The sequence below is a fragment of the Heteronotia binoei genome, chromosome 8 (assembly GCF_032191835.1).
Source record: "Heteronotia binoei isolate CCM8104 ecotype False Entrance Well chromosome 8, APGP_CSIRO_Hbin_v1, whole genome shotgun sequence".
In the NCBI taxonomy this organism is placed as follows: domain Eukaryota; kingdom Metazoa; phylum Chordata; class Lepidosauria; order Squamata; family Gekkonidae; genus Heteronotia; species Heteronotia binoei.
In genome coordinates this window covers 18,560,524-18,574,576 of record NC_083230.1, presented here as the reverse complement: position 1 = coordinate 18,574,576, position 14,053 = coordinate 18,560,524, and the positions used below count along the sequence as shown (strand labels likewise).

The following is a 14,053-nucleotide window of genomic DNA, read 5'->3' as shown; positions in this document are numbered from 1 at the left end:
AGTTACAATGGTTTGGGCTTCTTTAGTGGTGACGTCCACAGGGAGCTGCTGATACACTTGGGCCAAATCAAGTTTGCCAAAAATTTTCACCCCCACTATAGAAGCTAGCACATGGCTTACCACTGGAACTGGATATGTGTGGCCCTGCAGCGCCTTGTTTATCGTGCATTTGTAATCAGCACAAATACAGATGCTGCCATTGTATTTGATCGGTTTGGTGATGGGGGTCTCCCACTTCGCATTAGTGACCAGTTCCAAAACCCCTTGGGCCATGAGGCGGTCTAGCTCTTCCTCAATTTTGGGTCTCAGCGCTAGCGGCACACACCAGGCCTTCAGCTGCATGGGCTGCATGTCAGGGGAGGGCATGAGCAGCTGGCATACCTGGTCCCCCACCGTGGTGAGTACCTGGATGTCTTCCACTAGTGCGACCTCAAGGCGATGGCCATTTTTCTGTCGTGAAGTGTCTCCATGATGCAGCGACAATGATCGGCAAATCCGTGCCAAATGCCTGGCCTTTCCACATGTGTGGCAGATTGTGTTCCAGAATTTGCAGCTGCATCACTCATGTGGCTCCCTGCAGCTGGCACAGGTCTTGGGGCTTGCCAGTTCTGCTGCACGTGGCTGTGGCTTTTGCTGGCCAGCCTGATGTAGCTTGAGGGTGTTGGTCCCCATCGGAGTCATCCAACGCTGCGGAAGGTCAAAGGTGGGGAGTGCTGGCAACTGGGCAGTGGCCCTTCTCTTTGCTCGCATCTTCGGCTGCTGCGGCTATCTGAAGGGCCTTTTCCAAGATGGGGTCGGCCTCCACCACAACCTTTCAATGGCCTTTCATGTCCCGGAGGCCGTGAGTGAACTTCACAAGCGAGGCGTCTTCTAGTTGTGTGCCGTACTCTGCTTTCATGCCCATTTCGCGCAGGCAGGCGAGGTAGGCTGCTACGGTCTTGTTTGGCTCTTAATTCCTGTTGAGGAACTGCAACTGTCAGTTGAGGCGGGTTGGCTTCAGAATGAAATGGACGGTCAGTGCATTGATGATCTGGTCATAGGAGGAAGTTTCGAGTGTTGCCAGCACGACCAGACTCTCTGTGAGCTGCAAGGTAGTGATGCCACAGTTGCTCAGCAAGATGGCCTTCTTCATCTCTGGCTCATCATCTTTGATTCTTTAGGCCACGAGGTGGCACTTGAGTTATTTGACCCAGAATTCCCAGACCTCGGGTTGCACCATGTCAAACTCCAGAATGGAGTTTTGCGATCCGGATGCGGTGGCCATGGTCAGGCCAGGCGGCAGTGCCTGTTGCACGGTAGCACTGGAGCTCAGTGCTCTGGGTGATGCCGGTTGGCTCTGGGCCTTGCTCATCCGGATCCCACCTTCATCACCACTATTGTATACTGGGTCCTACGCATTGATGAGTCAAAGCATAAGTGATAACAAGCTCTTTAATAGGTGCAGCATGGTTGGTGGCTGCACTACAAGACTGAGAATTGGGCCAACAGGGCCAAACTTATATACATCTCTGGGTTTCCATGCAAGCACATTATTGGGTCATTCAAACTGGCGGGGGCTTGTGATTGGTCAAGAGCAGCAGAGATTTGGATCCTGCAGCTCATTGTTCCCAAGTAAGAACATAAGAACATAAGAGAAGCCATGTTGGATCAGGCCAATGGCCCATCCAGTTCAACACTCTGTGTCACATAGCGGCCAAGAAAAAAACCCCAAGTGCCATCAGAAGGTTCACAAGTGGGTCTAGAAATCCTTCCACTTTGCCCCCCCCCCCAAAAAAAAACCAAGAATACAGAGCATCACTGCCCCAGACAGTTTCAATAATATACTGTGGCTAATAGCTACTGATGGACCTCTGCTCCATATTTTGATCCAATCCCCTCTTGAAGCTGTCTATGCTTGTCGCCCCCAACCTCAATCCATATGGCTCCAATGAGCCAGGCAGGAACACCCGAAGTCTTCACTTGAGTCCACATACATAACACAAAGGAAATGCTATCATCATTTCTCTCCACCTATCCCCCCTTCAGGAAACTCCAGCTGGTCTGAAATGTAGTAAAGATTCCCTATTTGGTCATGCTGTTACATTGTCATGAGCAGAGCTCTTTTTTTTGAGCAGGAACGCACAGGGATTCCAGTTCCAGCTGGCTTGGTGTCAGGGGTGTGTGGCCTAATATGTAAATGAGTTCCTACTGGACCTTTTCAACAAAAAAAAAGCCTTGTGTGAAACAATGCCACGTCAGGGGGTGTGGTCTAATACGCAAATGAGTTCCTGCTTAACTTTTTCCTACAAAAGAAGCCCTGGTTGTTAGGATTTCTGACTGAGCCAGGGGAGGGGCTAGCATGGATGAACATTTTTGCCTTCCTGCCAGTTGCCAACTGCAGTTGCCAGAAAAGCAAGGCTTTTTAAAAAAAACTGTAGCCCCCTTGAACAACCATGGTCGATGGGAAAGGTGGAATATAAACATTTAAAAAGATAGAGGACAAATGGCAGGTTTTGTATTTGATTTAATTCCTTAGCTTGCACAAAAAAACCCCACCTCAGTATGTTCCAGTCCTAGACCCACCAACTGCTTCTGAACTGTACATTTTGTCACTACCTTGCATCTGCTATGATCCCCACTAGGGTTGCCAAGTCCAATTCAAGAAATCTCTGGGGACTTTGGGGGTGGAGCCAGGAGACTTTGGGGGTGGAGCCAGGAGACACTGGGGTGGAGCTAGGAGCAAGGGTGTGACAAGCATCACTGAACCCCAACGGGAGTTTTGGCCATCGCATTTCAAGGGACGGCACACCTTTTTAAATGTCTTCCTTCCCTCCACCCTCCCCTTCTCTGATTTCACCTCAGAGGCGGAGCGGGCGACGCCGCTGCGCAGCTGCCGCCTCTTCTCCGCTTCACTCAGGCTGAGCCCATCTCGGAGGAGCAGCTACGGTGAAGCAGAGAAGAGGCGGCAGAGCAGCGGCGTAGCCCGCTCCGCCTCTGAGATGAAATCAGAGAAGGGGAGGGTGGAGGCAGGCCAGGAGCGTGGCGAGCCGCGAATCTGGGTCCTAGAAGGACCCAGATTCGTGGCTCGCCACGCTCCTGGCCTGCCTCCCCTTCTCTGATTTTACCTCAGAGACAGAGCGGAGTGGGCGATGCCGCTGCGCTGCTGCCGCCTCTTCTCCGGTTCACCTTTGCTGCTCCTCCGAGATGGGGCGGCTCGCCACGCTCCTTAGCGCTGTTTCCCCCCCTCCCCCCACTTCTGTTTTTTTGGAGAGTGGGGGAAGAGGCTGTAAATCCTGGGGTCCCCCGCCAGGGCGGGAGGGTTGGGAAGCCTAATCCCCACCTTCCTAACTCAGAGAGCTCTTCCTCCAGAGCCAGCATTTTTAATATCTTAAGTTGGCAACCCTCAGCCTTACATTGCCATCCTCTGGCTATCCAATAAATTTAAAATGTTATCAAAAAGGACAGTTGAACTAATAAAACAGTGGGGTTTATAGTGAAATATGCCTAGTTCAGTTTCATTTTTAGATCTGCTAATGACTCAATTTCAAGCTTGAATGTCTTTCCCCCCACCATTGACTGAGGTTGCATTTTATGTCTTGTTCTGTGCCTCCCCTCATGGATATTAAGGGGGTGTGTGTGTATACACACACACACATATACATACTAGGAGCAGTGTTCCCTCTCAGCTGTTCCCTCTTAGCATGAGCTAGCTCACAGATTTTTAGCCTCCAGCTCACACATTTTTGTCTTAGCTCAGGAAGGATGACCCCAGAGCACACTAATTTATGCAGTCGCTCACAACTTTAATGCCAGTAGCTCACAACTTTAGTGCCAGTAGCTCACAAAGTAGAATTTTTGCTCACAAGACTCTGCAGCTTAGAGGGAACATTGACTAGGAGTAAAGCCCATCGTGAAAAAATATACAAAGGGCTCTAGAAGGAGGCTCTGGAATTATTGCAGGTAGTGGCTTCCTGAATTGGTGGCTTTGTGCTTTTGCCTGTGGCTGTATCAGTTGTATCTTCCATATTGTAACGTGCCTATATCTTCAATAAACTTTTGCTATTACAAACAAGAGGAGGAGGCTCTGGGTGAATGCCCGCCACCCTTGCTATCTTCCCATCCATCCAAGTGAAGGCACTGACTCCCCCTACACCTCAAGGGGAGCTGATCTCTGCCATCTAGAGAGCAATTGTAAATCTCCAGTGGTTCCCTAGGAAGAAATGGCATTGTACCTGTCTGAGGTCACACCCCTCCTCAAACCCCACCCTCTCCAGGCCCCACCCCTTAAATCCAGGCCTCATTTTGGCCGGGAGCTCCCAAGAGTGGTGCTCCAGAACCTCTAAATTTTATTGTACTCTTTTTTACAATCCCCCCTCCCCAGTATTTGCTTCTAGGCTCCATTGTTCAAACCCCCTGTGGGAATTTTGCTGGACTCTAAAATTTGACAAACTTTCTAACATTTTCCCCCACCAAAAAATGGGGGGAAATAACCAAAACATATAAAGCAGACAGATGGAAATCTTCATCATGCCCCTGTGGCCACATAGGAAAAATTAATTTAAAAAGTATGATGGAAGTAAGGCTTTATTATAATTCAAGAAGCATTTTTAAGGTAGATGCTGAGCTGATATAATTTAGTCCACCTTCCGGTGATGTCAGGGGTGCGTGGCATATGCAAATGAGTTGTGCTAATAAGTTCTGGCACCTTTTTTTCTACGAAATGACCCCTGCTTAAATCTCTAGGAATTTCCTAACCTGGAACTGGCAACCCTATCTCCTTTCCCTTGTCAGCCCCTCTGACTTCAGTTTTTCATCGCCTTCCCCCTTCCTGCAGCTTCTACATAGGAAAATGACAGTCTTTCTTCACAGTGTGGGGGGGGGGGCAAAGCAGTTTACATTGTAATGTACTGAGACGGGAGATGTTGGTAGGGCAACATGCTTTAATAGAGGCACGTTACAAGAGAGAGAATACGCGGGCCGGGTCCCGCTTATATACAACTCTGGGAACCTCCTTCCAGACAGGCCAGTCCAATCCTGGCCCGTTGAACTTCCCGCCACAGCTGGTGATTGGCTGGGTGTTCGCACCCTGCGCTGAGCCGCCCGGGGACAGCCCGGTCGCTCCACGCAGGGTCGTGCTGGCTGGTTTTATGTTATTGCATTATTCCGTTGTATCATTATCTCAATACACTACATACATCCTTCTCCTTTCCCCCCTGTGTGATCTGAACAACAACCCCATGAGGCAGGTTAGGTAGGAAGTGTGTGACTGGTCCAAAATCACCCAGTCAGCTTCCACAGCAAGAACCTGGGACTGGCAGACCCCGCTCTGAAGCCCTAACATATGCCCTCAAACTCCACCCAGAATCTCCAGGAATTTCCAACCAACTTGGAAATGTACCACTAAAGTCCTCTGGGTGAGTGCCCCCTCACCCTTTCTGTCTTCCCACTCACCCAAGTGAAAGCATTCACTCTCCTCCCCAAAAATACCTCAAGGGAAGCTTATCTCTGCAATCTGACTAGCAGTTGTAAGTCTGAATGATCTCCAGCCCTCACCGGGAGATCGGCAATGGTGGTTCCACTGGAGGAAAGGCCTCTCCCTCAGAGGTCTGTGATACCTTTGGAATTTCCTGCCAACCTGGAAAGGTATCACTAAAGGCCTCTGGGCAAGTGCCCCCTAGCCTTGCTGTCTTCCCACCCACTCAAGTGAAGGCATTAATTCCACCCCCACCCCCCACACCTCAAGGGGAGGTGATCTCTGCCATCGAATTTCCTAACCTGGAGTTGGCAACCCTGAAGTCTCTAAGGAAAAGGACAGTCTTACTTCACCGGGGGGCGGGGTCCAAAGCAGCTGACATCATTCTCCTTGTTCCTTCCCCCCCCCCCCTTGATTTGAACAACATCCCTGTGAGGCTTCCCTATCTCCTTCTCAGGCAACTATCTTGAGGCGAGGCTGAGGGAAGGAGGGAGAGAGGGAGGGAAAGACAGTAAAGGTGGGACACAGCCATGCCCTCTGAGGTGGCACCAGGCTCCCTGGCTATAGTAACAGCCTTTGGAGGCTGTGTGTGCTGGGGGACTGTGTGTGTGGGCTGCTGATAGGGCCTTTCGTGAGGCCACAGGAGCTCTGCGGCCCTTTCTGAGGCCAGTTGACAGAGAATAGCGAAGAGATGTGGCTGTCTCCGAAGTAAGACTGCTTCTGGCGGTTTATTCAACATTCCTGGGCCTGCAGGAGGTGGAGCAAGGAAGTCAGTCGATGGAACGCCAGAGAAACTAACCGACATGTGATGGGCCAATCATTTTTTCCGGAAATATTAGCGAATGGCCATCCTTGGTTTGGCCAAGTCAGTCAATGGAACGCCAGAGAAACTAACCGACATGTGATGGGCCAATCATTTTTTCCGGAAATATTAGCGAATGGCCATCCTTGGTTTGGCCATGGCAATAAGAGAATTATTACTATATATATATGATATGATGTAAATTAAAAGGAACCGACATGGCACCTCCCCTTCATATGTGCAGAGCTACAGATCTTCTTCCTCTGTGAATTGAAGATAGTAGGAGTAAAGATCCCAGCGCTCCATATAAGAAAGTACCATAAATATTTCAACATAAAAACATTCCGGCCCCCCCTGCTGGGTTCCCAGTATGGAGACATTGCACCCAAGGTTTTGCAAGTCACACCACAGATGCAAGTCACACCACTGAAACCAAGTGTAATTGGATTAGCATTGTAGAATAACTGCCAAGATTTAGGTCTGTTGTGCTAGACATTTGGCATATATTCAGCTTGCTCTGTCATTTTTAATTGGATCGTTTTAATTTTACTGTAAGTTGCAATAGGTAGAATGTCATTGTTTAATTCAAGAAATAATCAGTTCAACTAAAGGGCCAAATTTAGTCATATCTGGAGTCCCTTTCCGGGGGGCAGATTTAAGCAGGCACTGCACTCTACTAGGGATGCCAGCCTCCAGGTGGGACCTGGAGATCCCCCAGAGTTACAGCTCATTTCCAGACTACAGAGATCAGTTCCCCCTTGAGAACATGGATGCTTGGTTGGGTGAACTCTATGGCATTGTACCCAACTGAGGTCCATGTCCTCTCCAGGCTCCATTCCCAAATCTCCAGGAGTTTCCCAAATTGGACCTGGCAACCCAACCCCCTCCCATTTCCTGCAAATGGGTGAATCAGGGTATTCCAATGCAGGAAGCTTCCACATCACATAGGCAGAAAATGGGTTCCTCTGGAAGTAATCCTAAACAGGGCTACTTAATAGCCCTAAACACTATGAACATTTTCCTAGGAGTAATTCCCATTGACTAAACTGGACTTACTTCTGAGTAGATCGGTTTAGGATTGTTCCCTTACATAAGTCCCATTTTACCCAACAGAGCCTACTCCCAGGGAAGGACACTAAGAAGGCTTCCCTATCTCCTCAGGCAACCATCTTGGGGTGAAGCTGAGGGGAGGAGGAAGAGAGGGAGGAAAAGACAGTAAAGGTGGGGCACAGCCATGCCCTCTGAGGCAGCACCAGACTCCCTGGCTATTGCAGCAGCCTTTGGAGGGTTCTAAGTGTTCATGCAGACTAAAGAGACATAACGTGTCATGTGAGCTTTTGCCTTAGCACGGGTTCCAGAACATAAGAAAAGCGACCAGTAGAAGGATGAATGAAACATGGACTGAACCTAAGACCCATGTCACCACATCGATCAGATTTCGGTCTGCTACCCAAGCAAGAAGTAACACATCCATTGGTACTGTCCACGTCTATCAACGAAAGGATTTTATAGACAGTGGACTTTGGTAATGTCCTTCATAGCAATTGGAACTTGATTTGTATTCTGAGCTTGATTTGTATTCATGGACATTTGTAAGAATTTTTGTTTATAATATATAAGTGAGAATATATGAATAGTGTATAAGAAATGTTTGTGGAGCAATTATTTGCAACATATAAGTAACGCGGTGGTTTATTCCAGTTGTTACTAACCAGTACACTGCGGTTTCCAGTTTGTCTAATCCCTAGGTGGGGGCAGCGGATCCCCCAGTTTGGAGGCCCTCCCCCCACTTCAGGATCATCAGAAACCGGGGGGGGGGGAAATGTCTGCTGGGCACTCCATTATTCCCTATGGAGACCAATTCCCATAGGGTATAATGGAGAATTGATCCATGGGTATCTGGGGCTCTGGGTGGGGGGCTGTTATTTGAGGTAGAGACACCACATTTACAGCATAGCATCCAGTGCCTCTCCTCAAAAAACCCTCCAAGTTTCAAAAAGATTGGACCAGGGGGTTCAATTCTGGGAGCCCCCAAAAGAAGGTGCTGCTATCCTTCATTATTTCCAGTGGAGGGAAGGCATTTACAAGGTGTGCGGTCCCTTTAAATGTGATGGCCAGAACTCCCTTTGGAGTTCAGTTATGCTTGTCACAACCTTGCTCCTGGCTCCCACCCCCAAATTCCCCAGATATTTAAACAAGATGGACAGAGATTTAAGATTGACTCTGTGTTTAAGGCAGAGGATTTTTTGAAAAAATATAGAGATAAACTAAAGCCAGAAGAGGAAGAGGAGGAGGAGCAGGAGGAGGAAGCTGCAGGAAGAGATGAGGCAAAGAGAATAATGAGGAGCCAAAGCAAGAATGGAAAAACAGATAGTAAAAACAAGAAAAGATGAAGAAAACACAGATTACAGCTTTTTCAGTCAAAGTGAACGGCTTGAACTCCCCTCAAAAGAGAAATAAAATTTTTACCCAACTTGGAAAAATAAAAGCAGAAGTGATATGTCTGCAGGAGACACACATAAAGAAAAGAGACCAACATCTACTGGAATGCAAGAAACTAGGGAAAGTATTTCGTGCATCAGATACAAAGAAGAAAAGAGGGCAGGCTACTTATGTAAAAGAAGACCTGCAACCAAAGCTGATTTTTACTTCTCTGGATGGAAGGTTGTTAATGATTGAGATACTAATGGTCCGTCAAAAAAAAATTGGTAGCGAATTTATATGCCCCTAATGTAGCACAGGAAATCTTCTATACCAAACTCTACCAAGAATTTTTTTTCTTTTTTTTTAATTTAAATTGGACTTGGCAACCCTAAATAAAATGCAAACTGAGCTATACATTTTCCGCTTGGCAAGATTGAATTTTGGGGAAAACACGGCAAAGGGAATAAAAATATCATCCTGAGACATGGATGTGCTTATATGTGTCACGTTAAGTCTTTGGCAATGTAACCATCAATTAAATGAGACACTACTGTTACTTGGAAAGAATGGGAGGTAGATTGGTGTGTCGGTTCTCCGGCAAGTTATCAATCATTTCCCTTCCTCTCTTTTTAAGAAGAGGATGTGCTTCCGAGCACTAAGACTGCCTTTTTGCCACTCAGATTATTTTTTTTTTTAATTTTTAACTGTTTATTTAAATCATACAATAAGCATAACATTACTATAACCAGTCAATACAGAGTAAAAGAATTACAACTGTTAAACAAAGCATAATTAACAACTGTGCTGTCTAGGGGTCATATACTTATTTATAAATACATATAGATATATTAATCACTATCTATATTAAATCTCTAAGTATTAAATCTCTCCTTTCTAATCAATAAAACATAATTTTTTTTGTATTTTTCAGGTACTTTACTATATTCTTTATTAGAGTTTTCAATATATTCGAAAAAAGAAAACCAACGCTCTATAAATGTGTTTTTGCATAGTGGAACTTCTTGTTGGATGATCTGAGAAGCTAATTTATCAATCACTAGTACATCCCAAATTTTCAGGAGTAATTGTGACTGAGTAGGTTTAGAAGGGCTTTTCCATTTTGAAACTATCAAGAATTTGGCGGCCATTATGAGTAAACAGGCCAGATCCCTTTTTTTTCCTGAGCAAACTTAAAATTGGAATGGTCATTTAGTAGAGCAAACTGGGTTTTTTGGAATAGTAACTTTAAGTATATCATCAATAACAGATAACACATCAACCCAAAACTGTCAAATTACTGAGCAACTCTACCAGCAATGGTAAAAAGAAGCAATTTGCTGACATTCCTTCCAACAAAGAGGATCTGATTTGTGTTTAGAATGGAATAGTCTAAGAGGCATAAGGTTCCATCTATCCCATAACTTAAATTGTAATATCCTCAAATTATTGGCTTGGGTTCAAAAAAGAGTACCTGTCCATATATTGACCCATTGTTCTTCTGAGATATCCCTCAGACAATCCTTCTTACAAGCACTTTGTTGGGAAGAAGTTTGCTGCCAGTTCTTAATATTTAAGATTTTATAAATAATAAATATTACCCCTTTTTGCTGTTGGTAGTCTTTATGAATAATATTTTCAAAATCTGTTAGGGGTCTGTCTAGCTGTGTGATCAAGGAGTTGTTATGTAGAAGATGGTTTAGTTGTTGCAACTGCATCCATTGAACTTGTGTGTTAAGTTTCTGGGAAAGGGTTTTTTTGGAACATAGTTGACCTTTATCACATATGTCAGAAAATCAAAACACACGTTTCTTACACCAGTTTGCATAGTCTGACTTACTTCTGCCTGCAAGGAACCAGGACTGTCCCAAAAAAGATGCCACTGGGGAAATTTATCCCTCAGTTTCAATGTGATGTTAATATAAGGATGGTCTTTCAGAGTTGGATTCCTATAATTGGATTTGTTCCAAATTGTTTCACATAGAATGTCAGGAGAAGCATAGTGGTTCTCAATATAAATCCAAGCTTTTTCTAATCGTGGGAAGGTATAGAGGATGATGTTTTTTAGTTGGGCAGTGAAATAGTATGATTTCAAGTTAGGGAGTGCCAAACCTCCCATAGTATTTGGTTTGGTTAAAAGGTTAAAATTAATTCTAGCTTTTTGCTTTGACCATGAGTAATTAAGAAGGATGGCCTGCCATTCTTGTAAAATCTTTTCCAGAATAAAAATTGGGATATTCTGAAATAAAATAAGAAATTTGAGAAGTATGAAGGTTTTGATCTGTTGAGTTTTTTCTAGGAAAGAGGACTGAAATTTACTCCAATCATTCAGCAAGGAGCGAGTTGATTTAATAAAAGGATCAAAATTAACTTTGAATAAAACAGAGAGATGTAAGGATATCTGAATTCCTAGGTGTCTCATAGATTTTGTGACCCATTTAAATACAAATTGGGATTTTTGTTTCTGTGTTTCCTCTGCTGTTAAATGTATTGGAAAATTTCTGATTTGGAGTAATTGATTGAAAAGCCCGAGATCTTGCTAAAATGGTCAGTTCTACTCATTAACTGTTTTAGAATTAAAAGGGGGTTGGAATAGTAGATGAGGGCATTGTCAGCAAATATATTCATTTTGTGAGATTCGCCATTGATATTGATCCGTGTAATCAGAGGGTCAGCATGGATAATGTGGGCAAGGGGTTCAATGGAGATGGCAACAAGAATAGGGGAGTGGACACCCCTGTCTGGTTCCTCTGTGGAGATTGAATGTCTCTGATCTATAATTATTGACTATGATTTGAGCTTTGTGTTCTTTATAAAGGGCAGAAATTATATTTTAAAAGTTTGGGCCAAAACCCATGGTTTGTAAAAGAGTTTCTAGATATTGTATTTCCACTTTGTCGAAATCTTTCTCAGCATCCAACGACAGCAATACTGAATTACTTTGATTTTCTTTGCAGAAGTGTACTATGTTCAAAGCTCTTCTAATATTATCAGAAGTTAATCTGTTCGGCATAAACCCCAATTGATCAGGGTGAATATAGTTAGTAATAATTTTATTGAGCCTTGCTGCCATTAGAGCCGAGAAGATCTTAAGACCATGGTTTAAAATTGCAATTGGACGGTAAGAAGCTGGGTCCAATTTGTCTTTTCCTGGTTTATGAATGAGTGTCATCTTGGTCTCTGACCAGGATTCAGGCAGCGATCTGGTGGACATAATTATATTGCACATTTCAGTTAGCAGTTCTAAAACCAGCAGTAAATTTTTTTTATATAGTTCAATAGGTAGGCCATCTGTCCCTGTGGCTTTACTAGATTTAATGTTCATTATGGCTTCATGGACATCCAGAGGTGTAATAGGAGAATCTAAAGCTTCACAGTGGTCTCTTGAAAGTTGAATGTCAAAATTAATTTCCTTAAAATAATCCGCTATATCTTGTTTTTTTGGATTGTTGGATATATAAAGTTTCTGATAGAATTCTTGAAAAAGATTGGAGATTCCTTTAGAGGTGCTAATGATATCTCCATTAGCTGCATTAATGATGGAAGGTCATGGAAATAAATTCGGCTGGCATGCTTATATGTACTATGGAAAGAAAAAGTCGGATGGTTTTTTTCTGCACCATTATATAAGAAATAATCTACTAAATATTTGGATGAAGTATAAGAAATATGGCGATGAGAGAAAACCACTATGGATAGTGCCAGCAGAAGTAATAAGAATAACAGCTGAGACAGGAGAGGAAAAAGGGATGTCATATAATCAATTATTAAAAATACAAAGCAGTAAAATAGAATTGAAAACTGCTGAAGAGTTGAATAATAAGTATGATTGGTTTCAAATGAAACAAATAAAATGTTTGGTGGAAAGCGATGTTAAAACTGAAGGAATAAGACGAGAACAAACAGAAATGGGAAAAGTTCTGCTTGGAGATAATGTAAAATTAATTTCGAAAATCTATGTTACTTTTAAAATGGTCTACGGAAGATGAAGTAGTGAAATCTCAAATGATTAAGTGGGCAATTAATGTAAAGAAATACAGATGGACACATGGGAATATTTGTGGAAGAACTCTATGAAACTCTCAACATGTCAGAGTATTAAAGAAAACTGCTTTAAGATGATGTACAGATGTTATATGACTCCTAAAAAGTTGGAAAAGATGAACAATATGATGCCAGATAGATGTTGGAAATGTAAAAAACATGAAGGTTCTTTCTACCATATGTGGTGGACTTGTGAAAGAGCGAAAAAGTACTGGCAGATGATTCAACAAGAGATTTCTAAGATCTTGGGATAAGAATTTAACAAAGTTGCAGAGACTTTTCTGTTGGGATTACAAATGGAAAAATTTCCAAAAGAAATAGAACTTTAATTTGGTACTTGCTCTCAGCTGCTAGGACATTGTATGCGCAGTTGTGGAAGCAAAAAAAAAAAAATACCAGAGAAATGGGATTAGATTGTAAAAGTTATGACATGGAGTGAAATGGACAAGTTAACAAGGACCTTAAGAGACTATGATTTAGAAGCATTTAAGATGGAGTGGAAAAAGTTCAGAAGATACGTAGAAAAAGAGTGGAAAATAAAAGGACATTGGACAATTTTTGATAATTACTTAGTACAAGAGGGAGGGGGATATTAATTTTGGTTCTTATTAATTAACGGTACCTTTAATATTAAGATTTTAAGTATATAACACCGGTGGGGGTCAAGTAACGGGGGGAGGGGTGGGTAGAAAATAATATATGGGATAGATTAAAAAATAATTATTATTAATGAATCCATACAGTTAATCATACAGTAAATTATACAACGAATTTTAAAAACACATTCACCTAAAAACATTTGATTTTAAAATTAACATTTCTGGTGCTATTCTGTTAGATGTAAATATTATGGCGGAGTCACTTGAGGCGAATCCATCAGTCGTTCGGTTAGGTAAAGGCCATCCTAAAAAGAATGGTCTTGCAGGCCCTGCGGAACTGTTCAAGGCTTCGCAGGGCCCGCACTTCTTCCGGGAGCTGGTTCCATAGGTGTGGAGCTGCAATGGAGAAGGCCTGTGTGTGAGTGTTCTTTAATTTTGCCTCCTTCAGCCCAGGGATAGTCAGTTGGTTCTTCCCTACTGACCTCAGTGCTCTCTGGGGTTCATATGGGGAGAGACGGTCCTTCAGGTAGGCAGGTCCTCGACCATATAAGGCTTTAAAGGTGATAACCAGGACAAAGTTTGGCTTGCTGAAAATGGGAACTAATAAAAACAGGAGAGAGGTCACTTCAGTTTAAGAAAAATACAACCAAACGGTTATAGTGACCAAATAACGAAAGAATATTGACAAATAACGAATTAATTTTGACAAGGTACAAATACAATGTAATTACAATG

At 43.4% G+C, this 14,053-nt stretch overlaps 1 protein-coding gene across 1 annotated transcript in view; it reads right to left on the bottom strand.

The window, feature by feature from the left end:
- The window catches only part of CRELD2 (cysteine rich with EGF like domains 2), a 636,644-nt gene that overhangs the window by 555,345 nt on the left and 67,246 nt on the right, over window positions 1-14,053 (bottom strand). The gene's annotated exons all lie outside the window — the stretch shown is intronic.